A 22,698-nucleotide genomic window follows, 5' to 3' on the forward strand; every position below is an offset into this window, starting at 1 on the left:
ATAAAAGAATAAGCATGGGTAAAAAGAGAGCCTGAACGACAATTTGAGAATGACACAGCACTCACAGCCAAATTTGAATCAAAGTTATTATACAGTCACACAAAAAGGAAGACAACTGGAAAGAGTCGGGTAAAAAGACTGAAGAAGGAGATAAGAGAGTTAAATAGATATACTCTTTAAGATAAGCCTGGAAAGGTATAAATGAAATAATTAGAAAAAAAGCGGTAATATTGCTCATCCATCTTTTAATGAAAACGCGCAGATGAGCTCATAAATAAATGGGTCAGAAAATCCAGGCACGAAAATTTCCCATCTTAAATTAGGACAAAATTAGAGAGTGCTTCTGGAGGAAGGCTGGAAATTTATTTATGAGCCAAGATACTGATGAGAGTAACTGCCTCTTTAGTGGGTGTGAATTAGATATTATATTAAATATAAGACGATCTGCCTTTGGCGAAGATGGAATAACTTATGATATTCTTAAAACTTTAAGGCAAGCCCTTGATAACCATTGTATGATCTTATTTGCATCGAGATATTATGGTATTAGTGGCTATATAGTCTTCAGTAACTGTTCAGTATACTTAGCCAAAAATAATAAAATTTAGAACTGACTGATAGAAGGACTTAAAGAACAGAGAAGTTAAAGGATCTCTTCATCATAGTCAATGACTGAAATTACCGTCAATCGTTCTATGCAAAGTGGAATTTTATTGTCTGAGCCATCTAGTTTACGACGGCGGATATTCTATTCAACCCTCGTAAGGAAGTAACATTTTCTGCCAGCCTTGACCTTCCTGATCTCTGAATTGTTTTATTAAGAATCAATAATTTTAAAGGGAAGGACTTGAGGAAGAAATAATGTGAATAGACACATACATACACATACAGATACAGACACATTTAAACAGATACATACATACAGACAGACAAACAGTGGCTTCGTGTTTGTGGCTACTCGTCTTCAATGACTGTCGAGGAAATTCCTAAGATTTGGACCTCGTTGAGATCTACTAGAAGGATATTAGCCCACTCCCACGGCGAGTCATTGGGAAATTTACCCCATGAAGAATGTAAGCGCTTCCGTGATTTCTGACATTATGAAGGACATGTAAAATTAACAGAACTGTAGAAGGCTTATAAGGCTGAGATGTCACCTCAGTTACGATGTTACACCCGTCCCAATATGATGAGGGTGGGAAGTGATATTAAATTACTAATATATGTAGTCAAAAGGTGCTTCTGCTCTGATGTCAAATCCTAACCCAAAAACAATCGTAAAGGTGAAAGAAATCTATTCAAGTTTGCTTAATATAAACTTTTATTACACTGATATTATCAGTGTTATCTTGCCTCAGCTCATCTCAGAGTCCAACACTATTTTAACACTGCTATATCGTGTAGAGACGTTTTTACTGCTACAACGCTTCATCCACACCAAGGCTTTATCAGGTGCGTAATAGCATAAAGTGTACTACTATACGTTGCTAGCTCGATTTCACCCAGGATGCCAGCCACAACACTCGACAAACATCCAGGTATTTATTAGTTGCTAATAAAACTGGGTTTAACAGTGTATTAATAGTTGCTTATTCGTCCGTCACTTGGTGTGTAGGATAGAAAGAACTATAGAGGACATTTCCATCTCGAAAGTGCTTTATCACTAACATGATAAAGCTCTACTCAGTCCCAACACTAGTCTATAATAAAGGCTACCATTTCAACAAGCATTTTCCTGTCATGTTCGCATGGTTTCAAGCCGAATAATTGGGCCTGAACCACAAACATCTTTCTATCATGCTCGCAAACTTACAATCACAAGGCCCTGTACTTGAGCCACAGGCATCTTTCTATCAAGATTGCATGGTTACATGCACAAGGCCCTGTACTTGACCCACAAGCATCTTTCTATCATGATCGCTAACTTACAAGCACAAGGCCCAAGGCCCTGTACTTGAGGCACAGGCATCTTTCTATCAAGATTGCATGGTTACAAGCACAAGGCCCTGTACTTGAGCCACAAGCATCTTTCTATCATGATCGCTAACTTACAAGCACAAGGCCCAAGGCCCTGTACTTGAGGCACAGGCATCTTTCTATCAAGATTGCATGGTTACATGCACAAGGCCCTGTACTTGAGCCACAAGCATCTTTCTATCATGCTCGCTAACTTACAAGCACAAGGCCCTGTACTTGAGCCACAAGCATCTTTCTATCATGATCGCTAACTTACATGCACAAGGCCCTGTACTTGAGCCACAAGCATCTTTCTATCATGCTCGCTAACTTACAAGCACAAGGCCCTGTACTTGAGCCACAAGCATCTTTCTATCATGCTCGCTAACTTACAAGCACAAGGCCCTGTACTTGAGCCACAAGCATCTTTCTATCATGCTCGCTAACTTACAAGCACAAGGCCCTGTACTTGAGCTGTAAGTTATCTTTAGTCTTGTTTCATCTTTAAGTTTGAGAAACATTATGATCGATTCATCCAGAAGTTCCTGCTTAAAATTTCCGCTGTATATGATACATAAATTTTAATATATAATTCATTAAAGCCTTACTATGGATTTTCAATTACTCATTTAGGTATCCCTGAAGGATACCTAAATGAGTTTTTCTTCCTCCAGCTTATCGTGTTTATTTCTAACGTAACACGAGGACTTATGCAATCGGCTTTAAATTTTCAGCGCAAGTGTGAATGTGGCTTATGTGCTGGCCTGGAGTTTTTCGACTCACTCGTCACGAGTTCAATCCCCGCCCGTGGTATGGTTTGTTTGCAATCGTGTCATTACGATTTCGTGAGTCATGGCGGCTTTCAGGGAGACTAGAGCCAGAGGTCGTCACGACCACACATGTGCCTCACGTAAGTACGTTAAATATGCTGAGTACAGTAATTGTAAATCAGAGATATTTACTAGTATATAATGAGTGCTTGTAATAATAATAATGCTAATAATAATAATAATAGCTTTAATATAATTCTACACAGTTATCGGTAATAAATTTTATTTTACGCCTAAATGTTCACACGGAAAACTCAAATATTTCCTAGAAGAATTCAAAGAAAAAAAACAGAAAACAGAAGACGTCAAGTGCCAGAAATGATCAATAAAACACAGTTGGGTATACTAATCTTGTTCTGCACGCAGCACAGATTTATTGTTTCTGTCTTTAAGAGTCCAGTGAAGAGGCAGTGAAACATTCACCGGTACATTGGTTCCAGAGTTAAGCACTTGCTAGCTTTTCCCGAAGGAGTACTTTTAAGTGATTGCCTATATTTCCCCCCCTCCAGTGTTATTGTTTGTTTACAACATGAGAATGCTTGTAGGTGCCCGTGGCTTGGTCGGCAGCATGCTCAGCTCACACACTGAAAGGTCCAGGATCGATTCTCGGCACGGGTGAATATTTGTACGTGTTTCATTACGCCTATTGTCCCTGTTGTTACATTGAAGAGATCAGGAGCTAGAGCTACACATAGGAAATGATAATGTCATGGCTTAAAAAAAGTGCTAGACAAAAATATGAAAGAAACAAATGACTTAAAACCATGGTAAAACTGTAGCACTGAAACTGTCATAAAATCTGGGGGAGGCGGGGCTCAGGAGCTAGGGCTATATGAAAGATGAAATGTCACTAATGGTAAGACATTATACTGTGGAGGGACAAATGGGAGGAAAGTTTGATTCGAGGGAAGTGGAGGAAAAGAGAATAACAGAATGAAGACAAATGGTAGATGCTTGCCGACTGCACTTAGAAGATTCTTCAGCAGGAGGCAGATGTCCTTGACAACAGCAAATATACACAAGAGTGATGCAGGAGGAGGGATAGAGGAAGAGTAGTGGGGTCGGATGTGGCTGTGAGAGGATGAGCATTGAAGTGTGAGGGTGAGTATGGGAGTGTGAAGGCAAGCTTAAGAATGTGAGGGTAAGTGTGGGAGGGTGGGAGGTAGCATGGGAGTGTGAGGGGTGTGTGTGGGAGTGGGAGTGTGGGAGTGAGTGGGCAGGGTATGCATACTTGAACCACTCAGAAGGTGTACCAAAAGAGGGGGATATCAGTATGGCCGCTCCGTGGGCAGCCATATTGAATGAATATCCACTACTCATACTTTATATAGTACATTTTTCGCATACACACATACACTTTAGACATAAATGATGCATATAATTTATTCTGAGTATTATGCTCACGATAACGAATGCAACACAAATAAAAGTCGCTGATAGTTTTGCGTTGTTTTATTGTATTTACTTGAACAAGAAAATTCTGACGAAGTGTGTATTGAAGGGTAAAATACCGAGTTGAACTGTGTTGACATCATCACGTGGAGGGTTCTCAACAGCTGTGGAGAGATGAGTGGTGGGGATGGTGCCGGCTGTGGTGGAGGGGTAATGGTTGTGATTGTGGTGGAGGGGTAATGGTTGTGATTTCTTGGAGGGGTAATGGTTGTGACTGTAGTGGAGGGGTAATGGTTGTGATTGTGGTGGAGTGGTAACATTGGTGGTGATAGTGATGAAGAGGGATGGAGGGGGGAAGGTAGTGATGAAAGTAGTAAAGGTGTTAGTGGTGCTAGTGGTGTTGATTCGGGTGGCAATAGCTATCGTTGTGATGATAGTTCTGGTGGTAGTAGAGATTGCTATGGTGGTAAGGTTGGTGGTTAGTGGTTGTGATAATGATGGTAATAGCGGTAGTGCTTGTTTTGATGGTGATGGTGGAGGAGGTGATTGTGAAGGTGGCAGTGGAGAGGATTTTGTTAGTTGCGGTTATGATGGTGGTGACGTTAGTTGCAATGGTGAAGGTGGTGATATCCTAGTTGTGGTGGGGGTGTTAGATGTAGTGGCAATGATGATGGTAGTGGTTGTAGGATGGCAGATGCAGTATTGGTGTGCATATAAGATGGATATGACATTTGCCAGTCATTCCATCTTATATGTTACTTTTCGTCTAAGCTGAATCGTCATCAGAAAAGCTATGATACAAGTGAGAAAGAGGTATTAGCTCTGATGGTAGAATAAATAGCTTTGATTTGGGAACTTCTCAATTTAAAATAACGGCATTAATAGCCCAGACTCTGCTCACCTTCATCAACAAAATGATGTCAAAAAATAATAGGATAATGAGATCACCTCTTCAAATCTAACTTTTTTCATTTAATATTCATCATATAAGTGGTCCATGAAGTGTCATTGCTTGTGCTTTCTCGTGTCCTTGAGTCGTGAATATTAAGCTAAAATGTTGCCTAAATTGTTTAATTGCTACTTGTGTTAAATTTATTAGAGCAACTTTTGTAATGAGTTCACTGGTCACTCGGTGACCTTATGTACATATTCAACTCTTTCCTAATAATTTATTTACCAACAGAAGTGGTTACCTGTTACTGATTGTGTACAAATGATGGGGATATACCGAGTGGAATGGTTATCGAAAGTGGTGTGCCTGATACTGTCTTTGCATCCATTCGTCATATTGCAGCTATCGCCACACTATATGCCGCTCCCTCAGCTGCTCCAGACTCTATGTTCCACCAACACTGTATTCTCACTGTATTAGAGGGTTATATCTATCTCCAGTCAATCAGTCACGGATTGCAAGCAACTTATGTAGCTTTCACCAATGTTATGAACACACAAGAATCTCCTCATGGGCCTACTGTGCTCATCAAGAAATACGTCTCATGCCATTCCATGTAGTGCATAGACACTACTGAAAGGTACAACATCTCCAGTTAAAGAGGCACTCTCATTATTACATATTCTCTGGGATGCATGGCGCATTGCTATTTTCTGGGTCGAATTTAAGAGTTGAGGTTTACTAATTGTTCTATCAGGTGCGACCTTTTGTCAGGGGGTGGGTTATAGTTTTCGCAGATAAAAAAAACACTCTTTATTTCCACTTGCTTCTATTTTAATGCTCTCATACAATTCTTTTGGATATCCAAACCTTCAGTACACGAAACCTCTTTTACCCCCCTACCCCCCCTCCATCATTTCCTGGAAGGACCCCTACATTTCCTTCCTTCCACTTTAGATTTATACACCCTTTTAGTCTTCCTATTTTTCTCTTCCCTATTTAAATATCCAAACCACCTCATCAAGCTCTCTTCAGCCCTCCGAATAATACTTTTGGTAACTCCACATCTAATCTCCATGCTATGAATTTTCTGCAGAATATTCGTACTTTATTCATTAATACTGTCGATATTTAGGAACCAAAGGCATCTTTAGTCAGATAAAGTTGCTCTCTCTTCAATACAAATTTGTTTACAATTTTAATAAAGAGAATAATAGTGGTATCATTAATATTTAGAGCTTCAAAAAAGGATTAATATTTGCAATTGTAATTGTAATAAACTTAACTACAGTTATAGCTTTAGCATAAAAAATGCAATTTTTACTAAGTCTTTTGGCACTACAAGTCATAGCGTCACCGGTAATACTAACAATAATAATAATAATAATAAATAATAATAATAATAATAATAATAATAACAATGAGTGAAAACAAGCTCCTCTTGACAATATTCATTCTGATTGATAAATATTTTTTTTTTCATTGGCTATGTTTTATTTTTAGACCAAGCCTATCTTAGAAACCTCACCTTATCTAACTTAAACTATAGTAGTTTGTTTTAGCTAAATTCTGCTATGTATAAAATGAGTGAGTTTAAATTTATTAACTATCGCTTCAAATCAGTAAAAATATTTTTTTCGTTATGTTCCGCTTGATTGCTGCCGATTTATGGAAAAACAAATTTCTATTCTGCTAATTCGACAAATAACAACCTTGCCGAATAAGCTTAGCTCGGCGATGCAGCTTAACGGGCATGACAATACATATTTGTTTATCATGATGGCCGTCTCCCACCGAGGCCGGGCGACCCGAAAAAATAAACACTTTCATCATCATTTACATGAAACACAATCACAAGTAGGAAATAGTATTTATGTAAAGTAGCAACAGGAGAGGGATATTGTTAGCAGCTTCAGCGCTGTTCAAAATCTGCTGATATTAGAAGGTGAAATAAGAAATCAACCAAAGTTCTACGGAAGATTCAGAAAAATATGAGAGGAATGAGCCAGACATGTTCCTTCGAGTTTCAGCCGCCGGCAGGTAGAAAATTGGATGAAAACTGAAGGACCAGGCAGCAACCCACAGAGTTGCCAGGAAGAACAAGTTTCGAATTATTTGAGATGTTAATTAATAAGTTCACAATCGTCTCTTAAATCTAAGGTAAAGCTAAAAATAATGATATTCAATGAAATAACCACCAATGTGAATTAATACATACACAATCCTCGCAAGTTGAATCTGGTTCAATAACTTAATAAATATCGCTACTGAGACAAACCTGAAGTTAATAATACGCATGTTTACTTAATTTACTATATTGTTAACACAATGTTATGTTAGAAACCACGGTTAGTGTTTATACATAACTTAACCTGAATATAAACATGTTCATCGACAGAAAGCGAACATTCTGTGCGATAATTCTATTTCAATAGACAAAGGTTTTGAAAGTATATAGATAACTTAAAACCCTAATATACTGAGTAAGCGAAGATTTGTAAAAAAAAAAAAAAAAAAAAAAAAAAATATGGCTCAGAAATCCAAATCTTATCAGCACAATTGCCTCAAAGTTAATTAGCTTAAAGTAATCAATAATATCTAACGATAAAGGTTTATCAGATAACTGCTATGTTTTCTATATGACTCTGACACTGCCAAAAATTTTTGTTGAAAGCTTAACTAACCAGTTCAAAAAATTGTAGACTACAAACTCTCCAGAACTAATGACTGGTCTAGCTGAATGTCCTGGTTTATGGGACTTTTCCAGTACATATTGGTACGGTTGAGTAGTTGACACAGCCAAGAGATGTTTAATTAAACTTCTCCTTTTCCCATGAGTACATGTATCAAATGCTAATTAATATTGTTGTCAACCTATTGTAGGGATTTATTTGGAAGGAGAGTGTGTATCAATACACTCAATAAATTCTGTTTTTTCCGAGATAATGACACTTGTTAAGATACTGTTTGCCTTTGTAATGTGTAAATCTTCTTGAGATCAATGTATACTATTACAACCTAGGATTTCAAATAGCCTGTTATCCCAGGTGTAATGGGAGCAAATAAACACAGTAGAAAAAGTTTAGACTTATATTATCCTTCACCAATTATAACAGCAATATGTACACTATGTACAGTGATAAATATAGTGCACTCCACGGTAAGCAAGGCAGAAATAGAAGCCACAAGATAGCACACCGTGCTTCAACCAGCTCTAGAGTGGGAATGACAAGGGCAGACAGGAGAGCGGTATCCACATAACCTCTGCGATTGTCAATCCCACCTTATTGGCTAGAACCTGGTCACTAGTTGAACGATGGGGCCCCATCATCAACTCTTAGCAACCTGGTTCGCTGGTTGGGGGAGATAGCCTGTAAATGAGGGTGTGTCCATGCGCCGAATAAAGGTTACGTACTCTTTGCATGCCACACCCCCACCCCCGAGAAGGCTCAGGATTAGGCTGCCACCTCCCAGTGGTAACCGTGCCGCCATGGCACAAAATAATGGGACCGCCTATCCTCTCCACCATCCCACTCTTAGATAGAGCTCAGCTTTCCTAGTGACCAAAAGCCAAACCCTAAACTCAGAGTGAGACAGCAGTCAGATAGGCCAACATAGGTCCAAGATACAAGCGGACGGTAGCCCGTATCCCCTCACTAAAAAAAAACCCCCACATCAGGGGATAAAAAAAAAGAGCTTGAAAGGGGGGTTACCACAAATACATCCTAACCTAAATAAAATATTAAACTAGACTCTTGACAAAGAGTCTGCCAACACATTTTCTTTGCCGGCAATGTACTGAATTTTGAAATTGTAGGGCTGCAGCCTGAGCGTCCAACGCATAAGCCTTGTGTTGTGATTCTTCATGGCTTGGAGATAGACTAACGGGTTGTGATCACTGTAGACTGTGACCACCTGCGATGTCTGGCCCACATAAACATCGAAATGTTCCAAAGCCAGTACCAGCGCGAGGGCTTCTTTTTCAATGGTAGAGTAAGCTCTCTGATGTGGCTGGAACTTGGCTGAAAAGTATGCTACAGGCTGCAACTCCTTGTTCCCGATTTGTAATAGTACCGCCCCAACCCCAGACTCACAAGCATCAACCTGTAATGAAAAAGGTTTGGAGAAGTCTGGAGACAGGAGAATGGGTGCAGAGCACAATAATCTTTTTGCTTTATTAAAAGCAGTGTTACAATCTGACGTCCAATTAAAGGGAACTTTATGACTGGTAAGAGAGGTAAGAGGGGCTACAATATCTGAGAAATTCTTACAGAATCTTCTGTAAAATCCTATCATGCCTAGGAAACGTTGAAGAGATTTCCTATCATGAGGAACTGGATAATCTTTAATCGAAAGAACTTTAGCAAGTTTAGGTGCAACATTACCACTACCTACTTCATGGCCTAGAAAAGTGATAGTGGCCTGGCCAAAGGAAGATTTAGATAAATTAACTGTTAATTGGGAATTCTTAAAGGTCTCAAACAGAGCTTTAAGTCTAAGTAGGTGTTGATCCCAAGTATCAGACACCACAACAATATCATCTAGGTATGCTGCCGTGCCTTCAAGTCCTTTAATAGCCTGATGGAGAGTTTCTGGAATGAAGAGGGGGAATTTTTCATTCCGAAGGGGGTAACTGTATACTGATAATGACCTCCTGGAATTACGAAGGCAGAGATTTCCTTCGCCTTATCTGTCAAAGGTACCTGATAGTAACCTTTAAGGAGATCTAATTTGGACACAAAAGTAGCCTTACCCACAAAGTCAATTACGTCATCCAGACGAGGAAGAGGGTAAGCATCTGTAATTGTGACCTCGTTCACTTTACGGTAGTCTGTGCACATACGAAACCCTCCATCAGCCTTCTTTACTAGGATGCACGGTGAAGCCCATGGACTAGATGACTCCTCCACTAAACCATGTTCTAACAAGAAGTCTACTTCCTGCTGAAGTAGCCTTTGCTTTTCAGGATTAGCTCTGTAGGGGGAGAGTTTAATTGGTTTAGATTTTCCCACATCTACATCATGGTAACCTAACGTACATTTTTTCGGCACATCCGAAAAAATATTAGGATATGACTGTAGAAGCTCAGTTAAATTGGTTGCTTGTATTTCAGATAATCCATCCATTAAAGGGCTAGGATCCTTGAGGAGGACAGAATTGGAAAGTTTAGTATTAATTTCAGAGATAGAGTGCAAAGAGTCAGAGTCGTCCTCAGAGGTAGAGGACAGAGTCATTACTGGGACTTTATCTGGTGTATGAAAGGCCTTGATTTGATTAATGTGGTAAGTTTTTGTTTTTGAGGTCTTACCAATGGGAGCTACCACATAATTTAAATCAGATAATCTACTTACTATCTGCATAGGTCCCGTAAATCTAGCTTTCAAGGTGTGGCCAGGTATAGGTTCCTGCACCAACACCTTGTCTCCTGGATGGAAGGAGCGGAATTGTGCACTTTTGTCATACCTCTGTTTCATCTTACTTTGAGCTATCTTTAGGTTAGCCGTGGCTAACTCACGTGCCACCTGCAACCTTGAAGACGGGTTGTAGAGTGCTGAGCTTACGTCTTCTCCCATCCATCCTTCTTTGAGCACCCGAAGAGGACCTCGTACATTGTGCCCAAAGATCAGCTCAAACGGACTATACCCTGTAGACTCTTGCACCGTCTCTCGTACTGAGAATAGCAACAACGGTAGAGATTCATCCCAATCTGTCGGAAAGTGCATGCAAAAACTTCTCATCATTGTTTTTAATGTTTGGTGGAATCTTTCCAAGGCGCCTTGGGACTGAGGGTGATAGGCAGTGGATAAGTTGTGAATTATCCCTAACCTAGTTAATACTTCCCTAAATGCTTTGGCAGTGAAGTTAGTACCTTGATCACTTTGTATAGTTTTAGGAATGCCAAAACAAGAAATGAATTTTGTTAAAGCTTTGAGAATAGCTTTAGTATTGATACTACGCATAGGGATTGCTTCAGGATATCTGGTTACTTTATCCATAATTGTAAATAAATACTGATTTCCAGACTTTGACTTAGGTAGTGGACCTACACAATCTATAATTAAATCAGCAAAAGGTTCTCCATCAGCAGGTATGGGTTGGAGAGGTGCAGGTTTAATGGAATGTCCAGGTTTCCCAACTTGCTGACATTCTCGGCAACACCTAATATGATTCTTCACATCTTTCTTTAATTTTGGCCAATAAAATTCTTTTGTGATTCTATACAAGGTTTTTGTAATTCCTAAGTGACCTCCTAATGACGTATTATGAGCTATATTTAATATCTGAGGTCTATACTTGGTTGGAACCACTAACCTGTCGTATAATTGCCGGCCCTCTATCTCCTTACCAGTCTCAGTGCATACCAAATAATCATTTTTAACTTCATACTTGACTGGATGACCCAAAGAGGATTTACCCATGGCTGCCTCAAAAGCGAATTTTAAAGAAGGGTCCTTTCGTTGTTCCTCCCGGAAGGACAGTCCCTCGGGCATGGAAACAGAGACATCTGGGAATCCTGCAACCTGGGAATAGGAAGGCTTGATCGGGGTCTGTTCACTTGATTTACGAGACTCCGGCCGGTGTCTCATAAAACAACGTGGCTATTCCGAGATCGGAGTCGTCCAAGGATAGGTCAACATTCTCCCCAGACAACCCTTGGGATGTTGCACGAGTTATGGCCAACACTGGAGAAGCATTAATCATTATAGGTTCAGGACACGAAGTAACAGTAGTAATGTTATTACCCAGTAATAACATGGCATTTTTCATGGGAAATCCTTTTGAGATACCTACAGTCAAGTACCCAGTGTAATATTTGCACTGTACATAAATTTTATGCAAAGGAACTGAATATATAGCTCCTCCGTAAGCTTCCAATAAAACTGAGGAATTCAAGGAAGTATTCTCTGAAAGGGGTAATATTCCTTCTCTGACAAGTGAGCAATATGCTCCAGTATCTCTAAAGGTATTTACTTGAGTTGGTTCTGAGTTTTCCTGAAGGGAAATAAGACTTTCGCAATAATAAGGGGCCATACCTTTTTCTACTTCTCTAGGGGACATGTTACTAGGGATATTAGAGATTTTCCCGATGGGTTGAGGTTTTTGAGGGCAGTTGGAACTGATGTGACCTACTTTATTGCATCTGAAGCAGACGACAGGCTTGCCCTTTACTCCCTGATGACGTTGCAAGTGGTGTCGTTCTGGCTGGTGCCTCTCTGGATATTGTTGTCGAGATGCTCCATAAGTAGTTTGCCTCTCCGCAGGGGGACCATATGTTGAGAAGCGTGGCTCACCAGGTGACTTATTTGGATGACGTAGACGCTCTCCCTCCTGCTGGCACTTCATTCTCCAATGTTGTCGATCTCTGCTCACGCCAGACTGTTGAAAAGAGAGACAGGACCGCTCGGACAAGGAGCGGTTCGTTTCGAAGGTATCAGCCAACCTGGCCGCCTCCAATGCAGTGGTTAAGTCACGATCCTGCAGAAAGACACGAACCTCTGGTCCCACAGACTCCAGCAGGTTATCAATCAGAATAAGCTGCACCAGCTCCTCAAAGTTAGAGACACCACTCGCTTTATACCAGCTGGTAAAAGCTTTGGTTTGCTGTCTCACAAAGTCCACCAGGGATTGACCAAGCTGCCGCCTGTTCAATTTGAAGGTCTTACGATATTTAGCTGGGATACATGTATATGCTCCCAACACTGTGGTCTTCACTACTTGATAATCAGAGAATTCAGCGTCAGTTAATACCGACGTAAATTCCTGTGCCTTACCCAATAATGCTGTATGAACCAACGCTGCCCAGTGCTGTTCCGGCCACCTCAAGGCTCGAGCCTGATTTTCGAAGCTTTCGAAAAATTGCTCTGGTTCGGCCTCATTGAAGCGGGGAACAAGCTGTACTGCTTTTTGTAAACTGAAATCGTTTACAGAATGCGAAAACTGCCTCCTTTCTCTTTCCCTATCAAATTCTTCCCTTGCGAATGCTCTCTGTTCCCTAGTTTGCTCAAGATTGATTTTTGCCAGCTCAAGTGCCAACGACGCTGATTCACCCTGAGACAACCCAGCTGCACTATACTGACCATTTTGCTCCGTAGGTATATCATCTTCCTCCTGCGAGAACATAGTAGTTTTTGCCCTAGCTCCCGTAGAGGGAGGAGTTTGATGTGCCATCTCTTCTTCAATAAGTATGTCAGCAATAAGTGAACGCAGTTGCGCAGCTGTAAGAGTGCGTTTATAGGGAATGCCAATGGAACGAGCAATTTGCCAACAACGCTGTAGGGACAATTTAGGTAGGTTATGCAAAGTATATGCCGACACCAGGCGTCTGACTCGTCTAGGTGGCATAAGTTATTCGCTATGCACAGTACGAATACCCCAACGTAACACGTTAATTTGCAGAACACGCTTAGCTATGCACAGTACGATTGCAGAATACGCATACAAGCAAAGCCGACTGCACACAAGATTGACCGTAGCGAAGCGAGCACACTGAACAAGCTAGTAGCGAGCTGTTGAACGATCACACAATAGCAAGGCTGATCATAAGCAACTGACACGCAAAATTTGTAAAGCGAAGCGAAACAGCAAGCTACACAATGTTCCTGCTACAAGCTTCACCCTAAGCTCAACCGTTTCTCTAAGTCCAGCTCTCGGACAGGCTACCCATATTACAACCTAGGATTTCAAATAGCCTGTTATCCCAGGTGTAATGGGAGCAAATAAACACAGTAGAAAAAGTTTAGACTTATATTATCCTTCACCAATTATAACAGCAATATGTACACTATGTACAGTGATAAATATAGTGCACTCCACGGTAAGCAAGGCAGAAATAGAAGCCACAAGATAGCACACCGTGCTTCAACCAGCTCTAGAGTGGGAATGACAAGGGCAGACAGGAGAGCGGTATCCACATAACCTCTGCGATTGTCAATCCCACCTTCTTATTGGCTAGAACCTGGTCACTAGTTGAACGATGGGGCCCCATCATCAACTCTTAGCAACCTGGTTCGCTGGTTGGGGGAGATAGCCTGTAAATGAGGGTGTGTCCATGCGCCGAATAAAGGTTACGTACTCTTTGCATGCCACATATACCTTAATCAAATATTTGGGGAAATTGGGATTCAGTGTTTCCATTAAGCTTTATTTACAATGCCTTTACAAATGCTGAATAAATTGGAAGACAGTCGATCCTCTTTTTTTTTTTTTTACCTGCTCCACAAAATTAACGCCTCCATTGACTGGGGAAAACCTTAATGCAAAGCCTATAGCTGCTATTATATTTCTTTCTGTTTGTCTCCCAGGTCAATTACAAATTCTGAACTAGCATGTTGATTCCATCCACTTTATGAAATGATATGATTTAATTTACGTGTACGTATTCTTTCAGTATGGCATCTTTTCGTAGTTCACCATTCCCCGCTACTTTAGCTCAGTGCCACACACAGACTCTGGCTTCACATAATAATAATAATAATAATAATAATAATAATAATAATAATAATAATAATGGTAATAATAATAATAATAATAATAATAATAATAATAATAATAATAATAATAATAATAATAATAATAATAATAATAATAATAATAATAATAACAATAATGGTAATAATCAACTAGGCAAAAGGAGTATAGTTGGACAACAGTTTAATGGTCAAAATCATAACCATAATTTTTAAAGTAGTGGACCAGGAAGCCAGCGGAAGGCCCCGGTCAGATGACCAAAAGCTCCAAATGTGTGGTCATCATATGACTAAGACCCGCTTCAGGAGACACTTGTCCTGTTTTCTGACGAATTTTACCCAACCCAAGTTACTTGTAGTCGCTTCCGGAGTTCAGAAGGTTCCCCCTGGTCTGAATCCAGGGGGGACCTCCACCCCCCCGCCTGGTCTTAGACCAGGAGGCGGCGGCGGCGGCGTTAGGGGAAGTTTGTTATTCTTCTGTTGCTGCGTCTGCTCCTACTACTGATGCAATGCTGGTTTTTCTGCTGTTCTAGTACCGCTCTTTCTACTACTGCCCAATTCTCATAAAGATGCGCTAAAATATCAGCATATGTTCCAGGTAAAATCTGAGAGGCTTTTGCATTGACATAACCCAAACACTGATACTGGCTCGATGGCGGGACACGGCAAGCCAGAACGCCCACACGAGCCAGGAGGCGGCTTACCCGTCCCTCCCGGATTTATACCTCCTAGTCTTATCGGAACACACGGCTGCAGCCAAACACCAGCCACCCAGAGCACACTGGGTCCACCACACTCAACACACCCGCTAGACCCACGACACCCCCTACCTTCATGATATTCACTGTTCCAACAACACCCGCTAGACCCACGACACCCCCTATCTTCATGATGTTCACTGTTCCAACAACACCCGCTAGACCCACGACACCCCCTATCTTCATGATATTCACTGTTCCAACAACACCCGCTAGACCCACGACACCCCCTATCTTCATGATATTCACTGTTCCAACAACACCCGCTAGACCCACGACACCCCCTATCTTCATGATGTTCACTGTTCCAACAACACCCGCTAGACCCACGACACCCCCTATCTTCATGATGTTCACTGTTCCAACAACACCCGCTAGACCCACGACACCCCCTATCTTCATGATGTTCACTGTTCCAACAACACCCGCTAGACCCAGGACACCCCCTATCTTCATGATATTCACTGTTCCAACAACACCCGCTAGACCCACGACACCCCCTATCTTCATGATGTTCACTGTTCCAACAATACCCACTAGACCCACGACACCCCCTATCTTCATGATATTCACTGTTCCAACAACACCCGCTAGACCCACGACACCCCCTATCTTCATGATGTTCACTGTTCCAACAATACCCGCTAGACCCACGACACCCCCTACCTTCATGATATTCACTGTTCCAACAACACCCGCTAGACCCACGACACCCCCTATCTTCATGATATTCACTGTTCCAACAACACCCGCTAGACCCACGACACCCCCTATCTTCATGATGTTCACTGTTCCAACAATACCCGCTAGACCCACGACACCCCCTATCTTCATGATATTCACTGTTCCAACAACACCCGCTAGACCCACGACACCCCCTACCTTCATGATATTCACTGTTCCAACAACACCCGCTAGACCCACGACACCCCCTACCTTCATGATATTCACTGTTCCAACAACACCCGCTAGACCCACGACACCCCTTACCTTCATGATATTCACTGTTCCAACAACACCCGCTAGACCCACGACACCCCCTACCTTCATGATATTCACTGTTCCAACAACACCCGCTAGACCCACGACACCCCCTATCTTCATGATATTCACTGTTCCAACAACACCCGCTAGACCCACGACACCCCCTACCTTCATGATATTCACTGTTCCAACAACACCCGCTAGACCCACGACACCCCCTATCTTCATGATATTCACTGTTCCAACAACACCCGCTAGACCCACGACACCCCCTATCTTCATGATGTTCACTGTTCCAACAACACCCGCTAGACCCACGACACCCCCTATCTTCATGATGTTCACTGTTCCAACAACACCCGCTAGACCCACGACACCCCCTATCTTCATGATATTCACTGTTCCAACAACACCCGCTAGACCCACGACACCCCCTATCTTCATGATATTCACTGTTCCAACAACACCCGCTAGACCCACGACACCCCCTATCTTCATGATATTCACTGTTCCAACAACACCCGCTAGACCCACGACACTCCCTATCTTCATGATATTCACTGTTCCAACAACACCCGATGGGCTCACGACACACACTGGCAAAGCTTTCACACAAGAGAAACGTTTTGACTCTTTGAATCAGAAAATGTTACCTTAATTTAACCTAAAAATCTTCATAAAAAGTTCACGTCGTAAAGAGGAAGTGCTAAAAATAATGCAGAGTCATATAAAAATTTATTTCCGCGTTCTGGGAAACACCCCCCCCCAAAAAAAAAAAAAAAAAATAATACAAGAAATTGTACCTCTATTTAAACAAAACTTATATTACAGTAATTTGATATAAGCGATACGAAAATTCTGGCGTATTTTGCATTTCGAATAATTTTCATAACTATGTAACTTTTGCTTATATTTCATAATATTTGAACAGAAGGGAAAATAAAAATTTAAAACAGGTTTTATGACTCATCATACGTGGAATTATTTTTAATTGGTCTAAAGGTATTAAACAAATTATAGTTGTTATAGTATGTGCCTGTTAACAGGCATAACCACCGTTAACAGGCATAACCACCTTTAACAGGCATAACCACCGTTAACAGGCATATACAGGAATTTTTTAACTTCATCCGCCCAATCTTTCTTCATCAATATTTTTTGTTCAAGATGAGGCAAAGTATTTTAAATATTTGATAATAATTTTAGGTGTTAGAAGAATTTGAAGGGTACAACTATTTTTTTTCTTCATCTGCATCATTAATTGTAAAAACGATTCAACTAGAAAAACTCTGAGAAGTAGAGCAAATTATTTTAGTGTAGGTAAGGAGGAGCTGAAAGGTTATACAGGTAGTAGAAGAAATTCTACACGAAAAGCACTTTCTTTTTCACTTCTGCCAACAGGATTGTTAGTAAGCATGATTGTTGAAATGGTCTGAATCGTGTAGTGTTGTGCTCACATGTTCATATATACGATTTTGAGTGTCGGAGAATTTCGGATTTACCACAAGTGACGTCAACACTACTTACAGAATAAAACACAAGACCCATTTCTAGAATGGATTTATTACTCTTTATACTATTGACAAAACTGTTCTTGGTTATGCTAAGACCTTTTCATTTTTATTGTAAGACTTGTCTTTTCGAAGGAGGTATGTCTGCCTCGTCGAGGTGTAAGTGGCATGTGACTTCATGTTCACATGAATGGATGTGGCACAGCCGAGGCTTGAGTGCAGATCGAAATCCTTTGTCACATGAATGGGTGCAGTCTAGCTGAGGCGTGGGTATAGACAGACATTCTTGATCACATAAATTGGTGTGGTCTTTCCAATGTTTGGGTGGAGATCAACATCCTTGATTATGAGGGAGGAAAGAAAGAGGAGCTTACTTGTACATAGTGAAGAGAGAAATTCTTTCTCCGGGTTTCATTTAACCTGCCTTTTTACAAAACTATGTTCATATCTCTGTCCCAGTCCTACATGAGCCTCAGTTTCTATCTCTGACAATTCTTGCGTCCATAACGCTTTCCCAATCCTTGCCCGGGCCGCTGGCCCTGCGAGGTTAATAGCTAAAAAAAATCGACTACAAAACAGCAAAGAAAATCATGACACTTACCAATGTGCTAGTCAATTGTCATACAGTTGTCATACTGCTCTTTTATGCCACTCCTTCTCTTTCCCATTCTTGTTATCCCACTTATGGCCATATAAAGAGTTATATTTTTCTTCTCTCCTTGTCTTGGTTATGTCTTACCTCTATTTTCATTCATTAACGTTTCTCGCTCTTCCTTCTCCCTTTCATTCTCCCCCATTCTTTCGTCATCTTCTCCTTTTCTCTCTCCTTTCCCTTCTTTCAATTTCTTCTTCTCTTCTCACTTACTATCACCTCTCTTGATTCCTTCTCTAATTCTCTCTCATTCACCTTCCCTTCCTCCCTTCTCTCCTCCTATCACTCCTTCACTCTTTTACCCTCTCCCTTTCCCTATTCTTCGTCCACTCCATCACTTCTCTTCCCTTCCATCCCTCCCTCCCCCCACATCTCCCAGCCTGGCGGTATGAAACTAAAAGACAATGGAGAGAGATTTTCCGCAAACAACTGTGCCTTTGTTTATAACAGTGAACGCAAAATGAAATGTGGAGAAAGAGAGTGAGAGAGAGGGAGGGAGAGAGAGTGAAAGAGATTGAGAGAGACTGAGGAGGGAAAGAGAAAAAAAGAGAAAAGAGAGGGAGAGAAAAGAGAGAGGGTACAAGTGATTACATGATAAGGCAAACTGAAGACCTTCAGAATCTTCACGAAGCTATATGGTATGGACTATCAAATTCTATCTGTTATCCAGGATGCTGAGGCATCGTAGTGAAGCAGATGCCTCTCTCCCCTTACCTTCCAATCCAGGCCACTGCTGGCACTAAAACTTTACAATGCCGTTTCGGAAAGATGTAGTACTAAAGAGTGTTGTTCCAACCACAGCTTCTCATATCATTCCAGTGGTGTCTATTCCAATGATTCTTTTTGATACCCCGAGTTCCACCTCTAGAGGCTGCTACATAGGTGAATTATAAAAAGGAACCTCCAATGCAACTTTAAAGTTAACACCAGGATATCTGTGGCCACTGGAAAGTATTTCACAAGTAGAGTCTTGTATCTGCAGTGTTTATGTCCAGCCAATTAATGAAAGATCGAATTAATTTGTTGTCCACAACTTACGTGGGAAGACTGTTCCATTGAGCATCAACTCTCAGAAGATGAAATTACCTACTTTCATACAGAACCTCATCAATTGTTTTATCTACTCATAATACACTGCATTTCTTGTTTAAGTATATCGACTATTATAATTATTTATTATTATTATCATTATCATCAGAAAATGCGCTGATCCCATTCGGATAATACAGAAAGTAGTGTAAGGGTGAACTAATGAGCCAATAAGTAAAGTCGAAGTTGGCGTAACTCATTAGAGTCAGTCCAACATTTATAAAGTCAGCAATAAAAGTAAGAAAGCTCAAACAGCGTCACCAATAAAGGTAAGGAAGCCACTAACAGTTATAGCTTCAGCAATAAAAGTAGGAAAACACTAATAGTTATATCGTTAACAATAAAGGTAGAGGTTTCCGAAAGGAAAACAGGGAAAATAGGTGCACTCATGCGCTGGAAAAAAGACCATAAATAAATTCTTTGTGATCTTTGATAAATGATACAATTAATCATAAGGCACTTGACCAACATCAAGAACTGACATGTTTTACAGAGTGGCGCTCATTGGTGGTTCGATAACAGGTTGTTGTTTTTCGTCCCTGAACAACGACGCTGCGATTGATCCCTAACGCTACCAGGCAAAACTAGAAAATGGTCTGAAATAAGCAGAGATCCGCTAGAGCTTGATAGGTCCTGAGCTGTGGAACGTACAAAGAAGTTGGCATATTCACTGCCATGAACATCAAAATGAAAAAGGGAGATAACCAGGAAAACACCAGGTAATAAATAAGACAAATGTTAAACACGTGGGAATCTTTATTCCCGAAGCGTTTTCACCTGTGTAGCAGACTTCTTCAGTCGATTTCAGATGCGCCTGTAGATATAAATCCATTCTAGAAAGGTATCCCTGCATCTCCCTCAGCCCGTCTCTGCTTCAATAGCTGCGAAAGGAATAGTGTAGGGCGGTGATAAAATATTAATGCAGTAAAGTATTAAAATGTGTATGAACGTACATATGTGCATATGTCTGCATGTGGCTTCTGATAATTCAATAATGGAATCAAAATCACCATAGATGAGTCAAGAGTATGAGAGGAGTGAAGACTACAATAGACAATTATAAGTCAAGAATTCATACATACTGTGTGTACACAGTAGGAATGAATGCATTTGCATATGCATGTACATATGTACATTATTGTGCATGTATATGCATGTATGAATAAACCTGAAGGACGTTTCCGTGGATCACTGGACCTGCGGCCCGGTCCCAGACCAGGCCTTCTGGAGGATCAAGGCCTGATCAACCAGGCTGTTATTGTTGCCACACACAGTTCAATGTGCGAACCACAGACCGGCTGGTCACAGGCACTGTATGTGTATATGTGTGAATATATGTGTGAGTACATATGCTACTGCATATGTGCACACACATTGTAAGTAACCATATGCTACGTATGAGAGTGTGTATTTATACCAGTGAATAGGTAAACGTGTGTAAACCCTTGTCAAGTGTAAAACAAAATCACTAATCGAAACTTGGCGACTCATTCCCGCAGAGTTTCATGTTAAAACATCTTGACTATTCAGAAACAATTAAAAAAATAGTTTTTTTTTCATTGGGTTTCTTCCCTTATTTATTTCAAGGAAACTAATTGACGATAGTAGTGAAATTCTCAAAATATATTCTACTATAAAAAGATACAGAGTAAAAAAAAGCAGTAAATAAAAATGTTAAATGTTTTAAAAACATAATATTTAATACACATTGAAAGTTTAAAAAAAAAATAAATATCTCCTGAATTGCTGGGGGGAGAATTGCATATTAACACTAACACAGGTGGTAGTTTAATAGCCTGTAGCACCTGGTAGTAACTAATTCAGCAAAGTATTCCGCATGACAAAGCAAGGGCAAGGCAAACAAGTGAGGGTTGATTTCTTTGTTCATGTATTCCGTCCCCAGTATATTCACTATGTGCATTATTAGTCAGAGAAGAAAGTAGATTGAAATCGTACAAATCAGAGCTACTCAAAGAAGAAGTGGTCGCGACCAGTGACCATTTCTGCTTAGAGTGGCTCTAGCTGAAGTGACATCACCTTGGCTGAAGTAGCCGGCTTCCACGTGATTGGAAGTGCTGAACTCAGTTTCAGTAATAAGGGAATTTTATGCCTTTTGTGAAGGATTCGTTGAAGTTTGCTAGACAGGATTGTTTTAATGTCATTATTCATTGCCTGACGCTGTGTTGTTCAGTGATGCTTCGAACAGAATTGCTGTTTGGCGACTGGGTCTTCATAATGTTCAAGCAAGCTGTTTATTTACCTCGATGGTTCAGAAGTTATATTACTTCGGGACTTGTTGTTGTCAGTCACATTTTAAGTCACGTTTTAAGTCTAAATCGAGTCAATCTGAACACTTACTGACCTCTTACACAAACACGCACATACACATCATTACTCTTGTACTTGAGTACATCTCATGATAGCAGTGTACCAGGCAGTACTCATTAAGTACTTTAATTAAGTGTGCACATAGCACCATATGATTATATGTACAAAATAATTATGATATATTAGTATACCAAGTTATACTCGAAGAGCTGTGCAGGAGCTCATCTCCTTAATTATTCAGACTACGTTAATTGTAATTATTACCACCTAGACACGTTTATTATTAAAGATCTCCACTTTTATTTGATTGTTTTGTATTCATCCATTTGCAATCCAAAAGCGATATTGAGAAGTCACCTAATTTACGAGATAACTCGACTAGAATACTCTGACAAACTGTTACAAAAACCAGAAAGAGGCTAGTGCTAAATACTAGAGGGGGATCAATAAGTTGGCCATCTAGGATTCTCTGGAGATCTTTCCACTTAGTAGATGTCGCAATTTGTAACAGTGTGCAGGTTTAAATCCTGCGTGTGTGTGTGTGTGTGTGTGTGTGTTTGTGTGTGTGTGTGTGTGTGTGTGTGTGTCTAATATATGTATATATATTCAGTATATACACACATGCTCAAAAACACTCATGTGCGTGCACATACACGAATACGTACATGAGAGAGAGAGAGAGAGAGATCCAGCTTGATATATGAAGGCTGTAGGAAAGCCTACTTTCTCACGCAATACATTTATAATGAAAGTCTCGGTAAATCATCAGAAAGTGCTAGAAAACCCACAACCCTAAAAGACTAAAATTGTGATCAGATTCAAATAAAGAAAAAGCCGTC

This window comes from Cherax quadricarinatus, chromosome 24 (genome assembly GCF_038502225.1).
Source record: "Cherax quadricarinatus isolate ZL_2023a chromosome 24, ASM3850222v1, whole genome shotgun sequence".
In the NCBI taxonomy this organism is placed as follows: domain Eukaryota; kingdom Metazoa; phylum Arthropoda; class Malacostraca; order Decapoda; family Parastacidae; genus Cherax; species Cherax quadricarinatus.